Genomic DNA, 17,036 nt, shown 5'->3' on the forward strand with positions numbered 1-17,036 from the left:
AAAAGAAGTATGACAAATCATTAGACTCTTGTAGATTTAAGTGGTATGTATACGGAGAGCTCACATAGTCGGGGAATACAGGCAGACAAAAAAGCAAAACATATCGATATTAGCTGGCAGTTAAGTGGTGTGGAAAAATAAAACAGAGACGGGATGGGGAGGGTGGTTAGGAAATGCCTCTCTGATAAGGTGGTATTGCAGTAAAGCTAAGAACTAAGGAGGTGGGTGGGCCTTAGGGATGCTATGTGGGAGTAACTGTTGTAGATGGAGGGGCTATATCTTGAAAGCCACTAAGGGAGAGTGTTCATCTCCTGTTTCTGAGGCAACTAGGCCAGGGTAGTAGCTCATTTAAATGTATATACCTATTAGCTTGTAATACAGCCTAGCCCTTAAATGGAAAGGCTTCCTGTTACTGAAAACTGGTATAAGTATATATACAGTGTTATTTGCTGAATGGGTCTGGAGGGATTGCAAGCAGGGCAGCTGCAATAGTCCTTTGTTCAAAGAGCTAATCCTTTGAAGGCAAGAAGAAACTGTATCAGACTATGAAATAAAGCAGTTCATTCTGAACCTGAAGAAACAAGAACTTTCAGTCATCTTCAGGTGTGGCTTAAGAACTGTTAGGACTCAAACACATCAGCTCTTTTGCAGTCGCAAAGCATTTGTACAACACAGATATCTGCCTTTATTTCCTACCTGCTTCACTCTTATTCTATATACTTCACATGCAGAAATATAAGACTCTAAAAAATTAAATAAGATAACAGCATTTGCCTCAATTTGAGCAAATCTTCAATTCTCAGAACAAGAAACTGATACAAATAACTCAGAGACTAAATAGATAAATGATCCTTATGGCAACAGTTTATTTAATAAAAGTTGTCATTTACAACCCATGAGTTCTTTTAATAAATATGAGCATTTCTTGTGTCTACTTAACATCATGAGGAATGTTAATAGCTTAATAGCTCTGTTTTACTATGACAGAGATGGGTTTCTTCTGCATGTTATTTCATCTGCTTCTCAGAAATCAGAAAAACAAAAACAAAAACAAAAAACAAGCACAATCCTAAAAATTCTGTAGCTTAGTCTATTTGTAGTAAAACACTTAAAAGTTAAATTAACGTTTGCAAATAAACTTTTGGGTTAAAAAATGCTTCAGATTTTTAAAGGGCTTTAATTAATAATATGTGCCTCCCCCAACTCCAATTTTTTCTATTTGGATATATCTTGATATTTCCTGTTCTCTACCAAATATCCCAGAAAAAAATCAGTATTTTTCAAAGGCTGTCCAGTATCTCTGAAATTTTACATTTCTAGTCTCCACATGATAGAATGTTCACACCTACTTCCTTGCCCTAATGTAAACAATTCCTTAAAGCTCAGTCAAGCTGTAAGTTTTTGATCAATGTACATTTTTATGTCAGTTTAACAGACTTGACATAAGAAGAGTAAAACTTCTAAGTACTCCCTTAGGCTTCTAGTTCACTAACAGAGTAATCATAGTCAAGAATAAATAACGCTTTATCCAAAACGCACCACTATTATCTGAGAAAATAACACGATAGTAGGAATTACAGCCAGATTATAAGAGAGGTCTCTACTCAAGACCTTTCAGTGTTAGTGAGACAAGGAAGCACTATAGACCAGAAACAACTGTAAGGATAAGAATGCCCTTTCAGAAATCTCAATGACTGGTTAGCACTTACAGGGGTAAAGAGAGGGTAAAAATTCATCTTAGGGAGGGTAGGAGCTTGTGCCTAGGCTGAGAACTGCAGAGTCCTCATTACAGATTCAGATGATGACTATATTGAAAGCCTTGAGCAGATTTTACAAGAAATATGAGACCAAACCAAAGGTAGTTATCAATAAAACTGTAATTCCACTAGACAGTGAGGATTGTACCAATAAGAAATTGTAGGGGTGGGGGGAGATCCTATTATTTACAACAGTGCTTGCCCAGTGATCTGCCTCATTGCTCTGTGAGTAGTGCTCTTCAAAGTCCTTCAGTATCCACTGCAGCAAAAGCTATTTAGCACCTTTTCATCTAGGAGCTTGGAAAGTAAGCCCATGTTAATCAGTAAGTTGTAAGTAATATTATACCTCTGCATGATAAACTGGATCCAGTAAATGTTTCCCGCTCCATTCAGCAAATATTTGATAAATTACATATTACGTACTTGTCAATATACTAAGCACTGGGGATAACACGGTAAGTAAAAACTTGAGCACTGCCCTTATAGAGTTTACAGCATGGCTGGAGACAAAAAATAATAAGCTAACAATAGGAAAAAGCAGATGCCAAGGGGACAAGTGGTACAGGATGGTACAGGAAGCTATGAGACCCTAGACACTGGGGGATTTAACCTAATGAGAGAGGTCAAGATGTGTGCCTCTGGAAGCCATCAAAAGACACAGGTCTCCCATACTCCCCCTTAGTGACCATGAAAACTGCTTCTTCCTTATCACCTTGGCTCTTTTGGCAGTTATATTCCAAATCCTGACCTCTCCAATCACCTCCATCTTTCATATCAATCAGGGAGGGAGCTCCTTAGCCTGATCAGAGAATGCACGTGCAACTCAAATGGATTAGCAGATTACTGGTCAGTGCATCCTCCATCTACATCAATGACCTATAGAAACATCTCATTTATACCATTTCTCCACTATCATTCATGTTTAACTTCATAAAAGCAAAGTTCAAGGCTTAGACTCAGGAAAGATCTGGGGTTCTACATTCCTTCTGCACTTTCCAAATACCTCAAGGGAAGAAAAGGAAAACTAAGACTGGATAGTAACTAAAAAATGACCCTTTCTACCATCTTTCCAATTTCTTTACCACCAAAAATTACCCATTCCTACCAACCTCAGTGCTGATAACTGTGTTGCTTTGAGAGAGATCTTAGGTAAGTTTTACTTAGCTGGGTGAATGTTTTCTTTTTAACAACAATTTGGTAAATAAAACAAAGTGCAGAAAATTATAAGAATGAAATTGGCTCTTTGGTCTTCTTTCAGTGATCCACCATAAATGGAAGTAAAAGCTCTTTACGTAGCCCAGGCTGGGTACCAGCTTCCAACATTTATAAGGCAGTTCCCTGAAAATGCATTAACTACCTCTGTCACCTCAAGCTCTCCATTTTTCCCTAAATTGCCTCCTACCTTCCGCTACTCAGCCTACCCCCACACCAAAAGAAATGCAGGTACTCTGAGTCAAGTGTAAGCACATGAAGTAAAGTTTAAAATGCAACAGAGAGAAATAAAAGGCAGTAGAATAACTTCACTCTGCCCCATCTCCACATTCTACAGAAACTCGATTTTCTTTCCTTTCTTCTACAGAAACTGGATTTTCTTTCCTTTCTTCTACAGAAACTGGATTTTCTTTCCTTTCTTATCTAGGAACAACTCAGCCAGTGTCAGAAAGGGAGTCTGGATGTGCAAAGTTTGAGGTGAGGGCCTTAAACATAAAGGTTACCTACCTATCTGGTTTTCTCTTTCACCTCCCACTCTGCTGCTTCTCAGGTTAAATGCTGACATGGGTCATCTGGCCTGATCACACTCACACCCAGCCTTTCCCCCCTCCCCCCACCCCAACAGCTCTTGCCTATTTTGCTCTTCTCCAGGGTCAAGTGAGTAATTTGAGTTAACTGGCATTCACCCATCCTGAAATCTCCTCAGCCAAAACCCAGTTGCTTCTGGAGAGAAGGGAAAGGTTGAGCTCTACTTATATTCACCTATGACTGTCTCCTAACCCTGGCACAGAGAGGTGTTGTTACAACAAATTCACCCTTTCCAAAGATCATGTTCTCAAGCTCTCATCAAAGCCACTACGTTTCTAGGGCAGAGAAGGCCAAAGGCTACAGCTTAACTGCTTGCTCATATACATTCTTGGCAAAGCCCTTACTCCTAATGCAGGGTAGCCCTAAGAGTTATCAGGGACCCCTCTCAGGATTTAGACCTCAGGGAGGCCCGAAGTACAAACTTGTGTCAGCGAATGATCTTGGGAACCTGGGGTGGAAGGGAGGACCTTAACAATTAAGCACCAAAGCCTAACAGGCTCTGCCTGCTATCAGTAAGCACTGTTAACTTCGGAGACAAACTTTCAAAGATGGACATAGCTTCTAACACAGTATCCAGTTTCTTAAAAACTTTTCTTCTACTCCTAACTTCTGTTCTTAAATTGCCTGAATCTTTGCCTAAATACATTTTAACATTAAGGACTTCAACCATTTAAAAAGCCATTATAAAATAAATATCATTATGTTTATTTTGATGTTCATTTCTAGTTGCTATTTACTCTAGGTACCCATACTGGAATATTGGAAATTCACAGACCAGATAAACTAGTCTAAGAATTTCTAAAGATTCTTCTAATTCTAAAAGTCTATGATCCATGATAGCACAGTACAAGTCTTTTACTTCAGTGGTTTTTTCCTCACTTATTATGGTCGTATGCCCAGAATGGGGGGAAATGTGATTGAAATTGCTATACGCTAAATATTAAACACAATCCCTTCTCAAATTTATGGCTGGAAATTTTAAAATAATTTTAATAACCCTCTCCTATCTTCCTCCTGCCTGAGCCCTCATTTCTAAAACTCCTCTTCTAACCAACGGTAAGGAAACACGGGAGCAAATACATAAGCAGGAGACATGTGGGCAGCCGCCTTCTTCGAGTGTGTTTGGAAATCTGAAGATTCCACCCAAACAAAAATGAATATAAATTTCTGTAATAGTCAGGATAGTCTAGACAGTGTTACAGTAACAACCCCCAAATCTCGGTGACCTAAAAAACTTTTAAATCCTTTTCATGCAACAAGTTCAACAGAGCTGTTACCTGAACTCTTTAAGTAGCTACCAACCCTTTCATTGCCAGAAGGAAAGATGTGGGAATATCTCACTAGTGCCTAAGGTTCTGTCCAAAAATGAGCTTATATTCACACTTATATTCACATTTTATTTACCAAAGCAGGTCACATGGTCACATCTACTTCAAGGCAGTAGGGAAATGAAATCCCAACATGGCCCTGAAGCATGGAGAACCGAGATGTTTTGAACAGCTTTGACTAAAACAGCTTCAGTTCTTACACCCACCCATTACACTTTCATTCAACAAAACCCTGAGTATTTACCAGATGTATAGAAAAGGTCAAAATAGTAAATAAATAAATAAAATCTGGTCTAATAAAGCACATATTCTTAGAACACTGTAGTAGATTGCCCCCATCCCACTAAGCTTTCTTTCTCTTCTCTTTCCTAATAGCACTCTCCCCTTCCCTTGTCTTTTGCCATCCATCCCCAAGCTCATCTCATCTGATCTTCAAATCCTCTAACTTTCATTTTCTTGGGCACCATTCCCTTCCTCTTTGTTGTAGCTTTATTTTAAAAAATAAAAAGTTTGGGCCTAAGTATCTTTACTGACACTTTCTGAGCATAGTATCTGGTACTTAGTAGGCACCTTAAAAACTACTGAATGGATTCATGTAAATGACATATACTACTTGCTAGTAACACGTTTTGTAGAAGACAAGCTTTACCCTCAATTTTTTTTCAGAATCTGGTCACATCCTGACCTACCATGTGGGAACAACAGTGATGACTCCTAGATATGGTACTTTCCTTTCCAGGCATTCCCCCAGGAGCCTCACCCTAGGATGAACACACAGGTCTGCCAACACATGAAGAAAGCAATTGATTTCAACCCACTCAGACTGAAGAAACAAAAACACTTCAGCTTTATTACAGCTCCTGGTTTGTTTGCAGAGGTAGTGGAGAGGGGCTGTGCCACTGAAATAGTATCTATATAATCAGATGAGCAGGATTCTGTAAAACGGCTTACTAGCCCATGTGATACCAATTATGTATCATGAAGATATGCAAGACCTTGACATTACTGATTTTACAGTTTTTGTCCATCCTAGTAGAGTCTATGGCATCTCACACCACAGTTTCCCAGACTATACATCAAACAGAACTGCTGTCATTTTTGAGCTAACTAACCCTGGTGAGGGTCTGAAGAGGGCCACATTGTGCAAGGCCACACAAAACATCTCTGGACCCTCATCAAATGGAGACAACCACATGCTTGATTAGAGAGTTTCCAATTTTTAAAAAAAGATGAAAAGGAATATATGTGCATATATGTATGACTGAAACATGCTGTACACCAGAAATTGACACAACACTGTAAACTGACTATATTTCAATAAAATTTAGAAATTTAAAAAATAATAATTCAGAATGGCATATAACTTATCTGGAATATCCTTTCTCCTCTCTTTTCACTTCTCATTTTCTCTACTCCTGCACAAAGCTTGCAAGATAAAAAAAAATAGTGTTAAGCTTCCTATCAGATTCACACTACAGTTTGTCACTGTTGAAAAATTCCTACCTGGTTTCACTAAACCCATATAAAAGAAAAACAAACAAACAAACAGGCATGAACTAAACAGATCTCAAGTCTAGTCCAGGATCTGTGGCTAAATTAGCTGTGCAATCAAAGCATCTCACATTTCTATGTCTCAGTTCCTCATCAGGAAAATGATGTAGCTAAACTACATAATTTCTATGGTCTCTTCCAGCTCTAAAACGTTGTAAGTTTAATAAAAGGTTCCAGATTTCCACTTCTGACTGGAATGCAGAAAGTGGCAAGACACCATTACTCTCAACCCTATAAACCATGATAAACTAAGTTAAGTCACAAAATTGTAGGTTTTAAAATACCCATCAGAAAGCTGATGATGCAAAGAACTCTAAATAAATTCCAGATAATGTAAAGCCCTTCATAAGACAAGACACCATGGTTATTCTTATTCCTGGCAAAGTGGTAAGAGAATAAGAAATTTCCACTAATAAGATTAAGAAGAATCAGCCAAATTTATAAGCAAACTTTAATGACAGCATGTGGATTCAGGTGACAGATTAGAATTCAGAGGAAGTCCAGTTACAAGCCCTACCTGCCAACTCTTCCCCATGGGTCTTCTCTGACTGCACAAGTCTGAGGGCAAGGCAAGAAAGCTGAGAGAAAATCTCATGAACCATATGGGCCTCCACTGTGTCCAAGACAGCTGTCCTCTGTAGATGGAGGACAAGACAGGAATTGTGAGATAAACCTCTCCAAGGCACTCTGAGTAAGGCAGATGATATTCTTTCTAAGAAAATGAGCAAAAAAAATGAGGTAAAGAAAACCTGAGGTGGTAGTGGAAAGCAAAGAAAATGTCTAAGCAATCCAAAGAGCTGGCAGCTAGGCTGCAAAGTAGAGAGCATCAAGGTTCAGAAAGCTGACAGGGCAGAAGTATGTGATGACATAACAGACAAAACTTTCCAAAACTGATCAAAGACATCAACTCACTGACACAGAAGCTCAATGAGTCACAGGCAGGATAAATACAAAGAAACCCATACCTAGGCACATCATAGTTAAACTGCTGAAAATGGTAGGGGCAGGGTGGGGTGGGGTGGGGTGGGGTGGGGTGGGGAGACCAAATCTTAAAAGCAACTATGGAAAAAAGAAAAAGTATATACTAGGGAAAAATAATAGGAACGATGGCTAACTTATCATTGGAAACAATGAAAGCCAGACGACAACACAAACTTTCAAGTGCCAAAAGAAAAACTATCAACCCAGAAGTCTAAATCTAGGGAAATACAAGATGAAATAAAAGTATTTTCAAAGAGACAAAAGCAAAAATAATTTGTCTCCAGCACTTTCACTACAAAAAATGCTAAAAGATGTTCGTTAGGGTAAAGGAAAATGACACCAAATGGAACCCCAGATCTGCAGAAAAAGTAACTGGAAAATATAAAAAGCCTAAAAAACCAACCAAAAAGACAATGCACATGTTTAAGTGTCCCTAAGAGACTACTGATTGCTTAAAGCAAAAGTATTAATGTATAGTGGGGTTTATAGCACATGCAAAAGTAAAATACAAGGGCACAAAATGCTAGGAGGTAAACTGAATCATGCAACTGTAAGGTTTGCTGTGTTAGTGAAGTAGTTATATTACTCAGACTGTGATAAATAATAAAAGGCTCATGGGTTATCTTTAAATACCTTTTCCTTTTTTGGTCTTGATGCTTACTAATAACATGTCCATCAATGGGGAGTAAAGGTAAGGAAAACTAGAGAAAACTAAATAAATCACCAATTTTAAGTAATGATTTATTTTGCTAAGCAGTTTTTGCATGCTTTTACATCAATAACAATATAAACTAACACATTATATTTAAATACCACAGATTCATTGGCACTTCCTAAGAAAACAGAAATTAACCATGTTAATCAAGACAAATACACATTTTAATTGAAATCATTTTGAAGTGCTCTACTTTCAATTTTGAAACTATACAGTTTTAGGATATTAAAAAACTATATTATGGAATATGGCTCAAAGTTCTAATTTGAAGACAATATGTCTGGTGCACATTTAGCCTACATTATCAGCTATTATAAAAGTAATTAATGAAAAAATTGTTTATATTATAAAGGAAGTCACAGCACTGAACACGAGAACAGGATTTTTTTAATATTTGAATTTCAAAAGAACAGAGGAACAATAGCAAGCTTGATTAAGACTGTATTATGTGTGAAGCATACCACTCTTACATTTAATCCTAACAGCATTGAAAAATGGGTCTTAAGATCTTCAGAGAATTTAAATAATGCATTCAAAATCACACATCAGTGAGAGCCAGGATTTGAACCTCAAGTCTGTAAATAAAGCCCATGATCATCTCTCAAATAATAATGTTAACTTACTGACAAGTACATTACACATTCCCTCCCAACCCTTTGATAGTAGAGTATACTCTCAGAGACAAGACATTCTTCTGCATAACCAAACTATAGTAATTAAAATTAGGAATTTAACACTAATGCTCAGATCCTACTTAAGTTTTTACAATGGTATCAATAAGGTACTTGCAAGCCGAAAACCCAGAATCACATGTTACAATGACTATAATGCAATCTTTAACATACTTTTTCCCTTTAGAAGTTTAAGGGAATCAAACATTTTGTACAGTGCACAAAAATTTACTGAGCACTTGGTATGTGTCAGGCATTGTTTGATAGTACAGTGGAGGTAAGACAGTTAAAGTTCTGCTTCCAGTGAGTTTACATTCTAGTAAGAAAAGACTAACAAGTAAACTAGTAACATAACTTCAGGTTTGGCCAAGTGCTATGACTGGGTGGTTTGGAAATGGCCATCTAAGGAGCTGAAATCTGAATGATCAGAAGAAACCAGCATTGTTAAGAGATGGGATAAGAGCGTTCCAAATAGAGGAAAAGGCAAATACAACCTAGAGTAGGACAGAACTTGTATTTTCGAGGAAAAGAAAAGATGCCAGTGAGCAACAGCATCCTGAGCAAAGGGAGCAGAGGCTGATGTGCAGATAACACTGGACAGATGGAAACAAATACATGAGGTATGATTCTGAATTTTATAACTAAGAGCAAAGGAAAGCTACTGAAGGATTTTAAGCAGACAACTGTCATGGTTTCACTTACATTTTAAAAAGATGATTCTGGCTACTGGGAGGAGAATGGACTGAAGAAGACGGTCAAGTGAAAGCAGAGACCAATTAAAAGCCATTTCAGCTCAATCTGGCAGCTATCACCAAGTGCCAGAAAGCCTGGAGGTACTAGGTCAGGGGAGAAAACTCTCAATGCTATCCACAAGATAATTAAGAAATACTTACTTAACAGGTATTTTTATTTTTTTAAAGTCCAAGTGAAAATATCTTTATTGAGACAAATGAGAAAATGTATATTCTTACAACCTAGATTATTACTGAACATTATTGAACACAGGGGTATCAACCAGAAAATTGGCACTGCTTTATAATAATTACTAAAATAATATCTGGGCATATTAGGAAAGTAGGTAGTTAACAAACATACCATCTTTCCAATTTGTAAATGAAAAAGGAAATAATTGAATTATGCCTAATCAGTTATAAATTATAGCTTAGACTTTAAACGTAGTGTAGGCAAAGATCATCTAAATCTGTGCTGTCCAATATAGTAGCCACTAACTTCATACAGCTCTTTAAGTATAAATTAAAATTAAATTAAAAAATTCAGTTCTGCAGGTGCATTAGCCACCTGTCAAATGCTCAATAGTTACATGTGGCTAGTGGTGATCTCATTGGACAGCACAGAATAGAACACTTGTATCATCACAGAAAGTTCTACTGGACAGCCATTAGATTCTCAATTTTCCTTTTGACTTTTTTCAAGAGGGCCAATGGAAAGAGCAACTCAGAAGACCTAAGTTTTCCAGATCAGTCACTAACCAGGTGAGCAACTGTGTATGCATCACTTAGCAGTGCTTCTAGAAATGAATGTGCATTTCAATCACCCAAGAATCTAGTTAAAATGTAGGTTCTAACTCAGTAAGTCTTGAGATGGGGTTAAGATTCTGCACTTCTAACAAATTCTCAGATGCTGCTAATACTGCTGGTCCAGAAATCATACTGTTAGTACCAAGGTTTTAGATCTCTCCGGGCCTTAGTTTCCTGAGCTGTCAAGTGATGTACCTAGGGCAAGATAATGTCCTCAACCCTCCATAAACACTAATATTATAGTTTTATGGTTGTACAGAATTAAATGCACACAGATTTCTCAGTCTGCAGAGGCAGTTTCTTCCCCTGAAGTAAACATTAGGATTCTAACAAACATTTTCTGTGATACTGTTTATTTTCCCATGAAAAGACATATCAAATTTAAATGCAAATCAATGGGAAAATGTAATTTGCTATATAAACATTCAACTTCTGTACAACTTTTCAGAAATGGATTTAAAAGGCTGACAGGTATGTAAGACAAAGGGGTATACTATATTTTCCAAATATGCAGTTCATGGAAGAAAAAAACCAATGGTAGACTCAGCCCACACCACTATTAACTTTAAATGCATTAGCTCGCTCCACATGAAAAGCAACTCCCAGGAAAAAGTCACTGACTATAGGAACATCGTTTTTGTAAAGTCTCAGTCAGGGCTCTGAGCAATAAAACCAACCAAAATCCCCATGCCCCTAGCAGGACTTAGGGTAACATTAACAACTCACAAAACAGGCTGAAGGAGCCAACAATGCTACAAAGAATTTACTTTTGAGGCATCTTCTTTTAACAGCAGCCCTAGAGTAATACAGTTCAAGAGGGCAAGGCAAACAAGGAATTGGATAGCAGTGGTGAGGCTCACGGTTTCATGAGGCAAAACCTCATAGAAAAGACAGGCTAAGATGAAGTAAGCATGACGGCTAATTACCTACACTTAAAAAAAAACTGGAAATACATGTTCAACCTGTAAGAGGATGCTTTTGAAAATATACAATCCTTTTATATTTTTTATTTCCTTTAGAAGGAAATTTAAAGTTTGAATTAAATGTTATTAAAGTTCCTTTATATAAGTCATGCAATGTTCTTCTAAAATCTCTCCAAAGATTTAATTTACATTAATACACTTTACTGCCCACAAAACTCTTCAAATAAATCATTTTGAGAAGATAAGTATACAAATAAAAACTTGGGAGTGGGAAGTTTTTTTCTTCTTACTTTTAAAACAAACTGCTGTTCTCAATCTTTTTTCCCCTCCTTAATTTTATTTTATGCCAACCTGATAAAAAAATGGCTTTCTACAGTCAAAATATTTTATTACCAAATTTCAACGAAAGTCCTAAATTTGGAACTGTACATTCAGCTTATCTTAGAAAAAGATTGATGAAAAATCCTGCCTATAACAATACCTGTTTCAAGCTGTCTTTACAAAAACAGCAAATTCCTACAGATCAAGAGAAAGCACCACGTATAATTCCATCAGAATGAAATGCTCATAGGTTCAGAGCTGTACCTGATTAAATACTTCTGTGCTTTTACAACTTATTTAAACTAATTTCTAGACATTATAAAGATAACTTTTACATTACCAATGGGAAAAAATGTTAATTTTGATTCACACCACAAAAGTACTATTCTTTGTAAATAATTGATAAGAAATCTCTCTCAGTAATAACTAAGGAGCTGTTAGTATCAATTTTAAAAAAAATTTTAGTATCAAATATTTAATTGCAACAGGACATAAATTAATTCTATCTTTCCTCCCAGCAAATATTACAAAATTCCACCTGCAAGATACATGATATCCTTTTAAAATGCAATTCAAGAAGCCATTATTTTTTTAGAAAAACTGTGGCTTCTCTATGAGAATTATAATGTAGACAGAAGCATTTTAGCCTATCATTTAAAAAAATACAGTGTATAAAAAAAAAAGGGCCACGTAGCAGTCCGTGGGCAGGATGAGTCATCACCCAACTCAAAACTTGCAGCACTTCTAAGCTTCCTCCTACCCGACCCCATCCCCTTCAGCAATGTACCCTGAGTCAGCAAACCTTACTATTTTGTCAGTTATGAATTCTCATGATGCTTAAATTAACTTACGCAAAATGCTGCAACACTTTTAGTACCAACACTTGTCATCAGAACATATGCTTTTTCTATTACAAAATTAACTCATCTTCACATCAATCTTCTCTGGATTCGTTCTTAATCATGGAAAGGTAGCAAACATTTTTAGTCCCATTTTGCAAATAATAACTGCAAAATATGCTCAAATATGAAGGTTTTTATAAACAGTTCTTCACTTGCCAGAGCTTATTTCTGAATAGTAATACTTAGGTGATTAAAACATGCCCTGCTCAAAACTAGCATATTTCTTAGATGACTACAATTACTGAATTTAGGACACCAACAAGCAATTGTACAAGTTTCATAAGGCAATTCTTATTAAGTGATGTAGGACATACATGTGAAAGAACCTTATGCTCCTTGGCACGTAGCAACCCCTTCATAAACATGTGTGAACAATTAAGCCTTAAAGAAATGTAAAGTTTCTCCCACCCAACTAGAAATTATATTTCAAACGTTAAAATCTGACATTTCTAAGAACTCGAGAGACAGTTCCCTTTCAGGGCCCAGCCCTGTTTGGACCCTGCATTCTTCTAGTCAGATTATTCTTTCCATCTCAGTCTCCCAAAGTTGAAAAGAGAAGGTATGTCCAATTAGAACTTAAAAAAAATAACAAGGCTAGAAGAATTAAGCCATCAGAAAACTACTTAAGCTGTTTTCACTTCATTCTGTCCCCTGTTCATTTTTCTCTGCCCTCGACAAATCATCTTGTATCCGTAAAAAAAAAAAAAGTTAATACGAAGATTGAATTTTAGCATTTCTTGTATTGGAGGAAAGAACATGAATTTTGCTGCAAATGCAGCAGGCTTCTAATTCCACCTCACCAGCTTCCCTTTCCTGGACTTTTTCCAATGAGCAAGCAAAAGAAAAAAATAAAACAGGAAAGGAATCAAAAAGATCATGCTTCATAGAGCTCCCACGTAACACCTGAACCAATCGAGTCTCACTAAGCCAAGGAACAAAAGGCGGCCAGGGCACCTTTACTTTTCAACGCACCTCACCAAGTCAGAGAAAAATGCACAGCGAAGCGAGGAGGCCCCTTTTTAGTGAACTGACAAAACAAGTTTTCATTTGGGGGCTTTCACAGACCCCCGTCGCTCAACGTCCCGGACGCAGCTCAAGCAAGGCTGAAGTAGAAGCGGGGAGGAAATTAGGAATTCCGATTCGGACCAGTTCTCTGTACCTGATTTATGGTTAGACTCAACTCGGGCAGAGGAGTTCAGGGCTCTGAGCAGAGCCGTGTGAGCCGCGCGCGCGCGCGCGCCCTACGCAATTTGCCGAGTGCGCCGGAGACTTTGCCCGGCCGGAGTCAGCTGAGGCCGAGTCACCCGAGTGGGATGGGGGAGGAGACGCGGGAGCATTTCGAAAGGCAGCGTGCCAGGAAGGCAAGACTCCGCGCCACCTCACGCTCCCCGGGCGGGCCGGCCCTCCCGGCCACCGCCCCGCGTGCGCCGGCCCCGCCGGGCTCCGAACCCGCGGAGCCGGGCGCGGGCAGCGGTGCCGCAGCCGGCAGGCGGGGCCCCGGGGCTGGCGGCGCGACGGGGCCCGGCCCGGCGGCCGGCGAGGGGCGTGCCGGGTGGGAGGGGCGCGCCGGCCGCTCCGCCGGCCCCACGCGGGGACCCCGGCCCGCCGCCCGCCGGCCCGCGCGGGGACGCGCCGGCCAGGCCCGAGCGGGCGAGGCGGCGGGAGGGCCGGGGGCGGGCGGGAGACGGAACAAAAGCGCCTTTGTTGAGCGGCGGCCGCCGGAGGGTCACACACAATGGAGGAGGGAGCCGGCTCCGCCGCCGCCGGGCCCGCCGCGGCGCCCTCCCGAGCCGCCCCGGCGGCGCGCCCCGCACACGTACACACACATACTCACGGGACTTCTCCGACTCATCGAGGGAGTGCGAGGCCCACAGACAGCCCCCAGTGTCGGCTCAGGTCTCCGGCTGTGCTGGCGGCAGCGGCGTCTCCGAGGCTCTCGCTTTGCCGCAGTCGCCGCCATGTAACCCCGACCCGCGAGAGAGGGCGAGGAAGAGGGGGCGGGGCGTCCTGGAGGCACGCCCCCTCACGTCACAGGCTCACTCCACGGGTTCCCCCGCCCCCGCCCGGCTCAGCGCGCCGGCACGCGCCGGAATTTCCAACGCCCGTGACTGGGCTCCGTGCGCGGCGGGGGCGGTGGGAGAGGCACGCGGGCTCGTCTGCTGCCTCCGGTGGGCGGGGCCGGGGGGCTGGCGTGGAGGTGAACTGACGGGCCGTATTTGCTCCATTACCTGCCCCAGCACTAGAGCACAAGATGATCAAACTCTTTGGAAGCATTTACTGCGCACCTACTACGTGCAAGCCACTGGGCAACCTAGAGGAATAAGGCTTTCGTCCCCGTCCCTGGGGACCTGGAAGGCAACAGCTGACGAATAAGACAAACACGTTAAAGGTCAAGTGTTAAGGTTTCTAAAGGCCACCGGTGGCTTTTCAGCTGGATCGGAAGGAACCCACATGACAAGAGGAGATGAGAGGGTACCTGTTCCTAGGGAGGGAACAGAATGAGCAAAGACAGGAAGGAGAGCACCTGGCTTGTTGCAGGAACTGGGACTAGGCCGATTTGAGGGAAGCGTAGAATTTGGGCAGGGATACACTGTGAGATAAGTGGGAAGCATAGATTGGTTGGTGCCTTCATGGGCCCACTTGGACAAACAGCAAGCTGATTTTATGTATCATGGCTTATTGAATCCAAAGAGCCTTTCCAGTGTTTATGTAAAATTTATCTAGGTATTTATGAAATTAGAGACGCAGGTCAACATATTTTTTCAGTGACTTAACCTCATTCCAGATGAGAGCCAAATGTTTGGCAGCCCTTTATCCATTATTATGCACATCTTCAAGCTTCAAGCATGAGGCAAAGACCACTTCAAAGATCACACAGTGGCTTGAAGTTAAGTGTTGGGATGGTGCTTGAATGTTTTATATTTTTTGTATTTAAAACAATGCCATCTGAGTACCAGGTGTGCAGAGTACGTGGTGAGTAGAGAAAACCAAGAGAAAGGGGAGGCTTGTGCCAACCACAAGATTTCTTATTTGTGGATGCAGCCTCTCTGTAACAGGAGCTCCTTACCCATGACCACTATATATCCCTACTCTCCCTGCTCTAGGCTCCCCTGAGGTTCCAACACCATTCCTCCCCATCCATCAATGTTTGATCACCATGCGGAGAGGGGTGGTGAATAAACAATAAGCATTGTGCCTTCCCTCAAGGAGCTTATAATGTGTCAGCTCCTGACTTCCATCAAAGAACTCCAAAATAACCTGTTGATCAAGCAAAGCCAAATTTATTGCTTACAGGATTTAAGAGAGACCGCTGTGTGGGCAGAGTCTTATAGTAGCGTCTCAAAGAGGAGGTCAAGAGTGGGATAGTTTCAGGGGCTCTGAGTTAGGATAGGTCTTTCAATGAAAGCAAGATTAAGATTGGGTTAAATCTGTGATATAATCCTTTAGGATTAATAAACACAGGGATGGGCGAGTTTTTGAATCAAGCTAGAGTTAACAGTTGTTTGATAAACCCAGTGGAGTAATCTTGGTAAGGAGGAGGCGATTTTCCCTGAGGAAAGCTAGGTCACTAGGTAGTCTGTTGTTCAGATAAATGGACTTCAAGGAAGTTCTTGACACTGCAGTCAAGTTATGTGCAACTTCATCTATTTAGGCAAGAATTTCTTGGAATTTCATCTTTATGCAGATGCTGGAGTTGTAAAATCATGTTAATGTAGTCGGTTTTAGTTCTTAATCCTATTGTGTGGCTATAAATAGTTTACATTCTCTTAAGTTAGTTAAGTAGTTTTTCAAACTGCCTTGTGTAGTGAACCATTTTGGTGGATTTATGATCTTCATTTTTGCTTACTGAAATAGAGCAAAAAAAAATTAGAGGGCATCACCTGTAACAAAGGGTAAAATTTGTGTTGTGAAATTTTTGGTTATGTATCATATTCCAGCAAATCTAAAATGTCATCAATTATGACATGCCATTATTTTACGTACTATTAAGCAAAAACTGGGGAGGGTATAGCTCAAACGGAAGAGTGCATGCTTAGCATGCACAAGGTCCTGGGTTCAATCAACAGTACCTCCTCTAAAAATAAATACACCTAATTACCTTCACCCTACACACCAGAAACAGAAGAAACCCAAGTAAAATAAAATACTGGCTTAAAAAAAAAGTGAAAACTGTATTTCTTTGATAACTATGTAAGTTTAGAAAGCTACAGCTCTAAACGTTGTTAGAAACAATGAACAGTACATATATGTAAATTAAAAAATATATATGCAGTAAAAAAGAAAATCTATCAAGGCATTAAAGACATGGAGGAAACTTAAAAGACATATTAATAAGTGAAAGAAGTCAGTCTGAAAAGGCTACGAACTGTATGATTCCAACCAAATGACATTCTGGAAAAGGCACAGCTACAGAAACAATAAAAAAGATCGTGGTTTCCGGGTGCCTGGGGAGAGGGAGGGAGGGAGGAATCAATAGATGGAGCACAGGGGATTTTTAGGGCAATGCAATTATTCTGTATCATACTATAGTGGCGGCTACATGTCATTA

At 40.0% G+C, this 17,036-nt stretch overlaps 1 protein-coding gene and 1 long non-coding RNA gene across 4 annotated transcripts in view; one reads left to right on the forward strand and one right to left on the reverse strand.

Moving 5' to 3' along the window:
- MAPK6 (mitogen-activated protein kinase 6) overlaps window positions 1-14,486 on the reverse strand; it is a 28,056-nt gene extending 13,570 nt beyond the window's left edge. The window contains exon 1 of one of the 3 annotated variants that reach the window (XM_072962413.1): window positions 14,322-14,486. The gene's annotated coding sequence lies outside the window, so the exon portion shown is untranslated. The other 2 variants (XM_006208334.4, XM_031672770.2) reach the window with 2 other exon arrangements.
- Window positions 1-17,036, forward strand: part of LOC140696789 (uncharacterized) — a 65,948-nt gene that overhangs the window by 30,244 nt on the left and 18,668 nt on the right. The window lies entirely within an intron of this gene.

Source organism: Vicugna pacos, chromosome 6 (assembly GCF_048564905.1).
Source record: "Vicugna pacos chromosome 6, VicPac4, whole genome shotgun sequence".
Taxonomy (NCBI): Eukaryota; Metazoa; Chordata; class Mammalia; order Artiodactyla; family Camelidae; genus Vicugna; species Vicugna pacos.